This window comes from Sciurus carolinensis, chromosome X (assembly GCF_902686445.1).
Source record: "Sciurus carolinensis chromosome X, mSciCar1.2, whole genome shotgun sequence".
Lineage (NCBI taxonomy): Eukaryota > Metazoa > Chordata > Mammalia > Rodentia > Sciuridae > Sciurus > Sciurus carolinensis.
The window spans coordinates 71,199,193-71,200,709 of NC_062232.1; the positions used below are offsets into that span (position 1 = coordinate 71,199,193).

The following is a 1,517-nucleotide window of genomic DNA, read 5'->3' on the forward strand; positions in this document are numbered from 1 at the left end:
CTTAACAGGTGATAAAACCAGGCACAAACTGTTACCAAATTAAACCCACCCATAGAAATATTATATCCATCCACATATTTTCCATCAAAAGTTTATTTTAATCTCTGAATTTTGAGGCCCATTTGGTCACAATATGTTACACAATATTTGTGTGAGTTTTTACACCATGATATATGTTTGCTGGGCACTATCTTAAAGCTAGTTTATAGATGATGATGGAACCATAGAAACAACCCAGAACCCAAATGACAAGGAACTCACTGGATAGAAATGAGGAAGAGAGGAAAGGAAAGTGTTCAGTTGCACCACGGAAAAGGGTCCATAGGATCACTCCTTGTCAGTCCCACTTGCTTCTAACTGCTCATTTTCAACCTCCTCTTAGTGGCTATCAAAATTGCTCACTACAGGTTTGGCTTTTCCTGGATTTGGCCATTTCTTGCCTTCCTTTGTCCAGGTCTTTTTCATCTTTTTTATTGAACATGATTTTCACCTTAACAGACTTGGCCTTGGGGCTCAGATTCTTCCTCCTCTTCCTCTTCCTCCTCCTCATTGCTTTCCTCCTCACTCTCTATCTCTTTGGCAATTTTCTGCCGAGTACTCTTAAACACTGACTGTAAGATGATGGAATTTTCATAGATCTGGGATCCCTGAAAGTTGAACGTCTGAGCATTGTGACAGAGAAGCATGACATCTTTCTCCAGGTCTCCCAGGCTCCAGTACACATGATCACAAATTCTTTCCTTTATTTTTTTTGAAATCCACTGGCTTCCTAATTAATTCATAGTATTCTGGTAACTCTTTCCTGTAAGGTAACTGAGTGAAGACTTCACTGAGTTGTGCCCCTAAACTGTTTCCTTCTATTTCCAACTGAGAATCGCTGGGCACCTTCTCCATATTACACCTATCTTTGTCATTTATCACAGTATCGATGATGCTGTTCATCTCCTTTGTCAGTTTGGCAGGGTTTGGTGATAGTTTCTCAGCTGGAGGGTGGACTCTTCTCTTCTTAGCTTTTTCAAATCTTCCTTTGCTGGATCTTTTTCCACATTTCTTCATCTTTTTCTCTTCTTAAGCTGTACTTCCTTTTCCATTTCTTCCAAATTTCCTTCTTCAATGGCCTGCAAATGTGTGCTTTAAACCAAAGCCAGCAGCACTACACATGCCCACAATGTCCTTCTCTTTTGTTATCTCTTAACAATTTATTTTAGTTATAGTTATTCTTAATGGTTTTATCTTTTAACCTTCGTTTGAGATATTTATATTCATTGAACACAACCACCACAGTATTAGAACATTCTGAATCTGACTATATATTTATCTCCCGATGAAGGTTTTTTTGTTGTCGTTGTTGTTGTTCATTTTTATTTTTTTACTTCCAGCTTTCTATGTTATTGTAATCCTACTATTTTGACTCAAATAACTTTCTTCAGAATTTATCCTAAGGCAAGTATAATGGTTATAAACTCCTTCATCTTTTATTAGTGTGAGTATATAAGTCAATTTTTGTTGCTCTAATA

The 1,517-nt window shown here is 37.2% G+C and overlaps 1 pseudogene; it reads right to left on the reverse strand.

The window, feature by feature from the left end:
• Positions 1-327: 327 nt before the first annotated feature.
• LOC124971348 (probable global transcription activator SNF2L2) lies at positions 328-1,112 on the reverse strand (annotated as a pseudogene).
• Between the last annotated feature and the right edge of the window lie 405 nt (positions 1,113-1,517).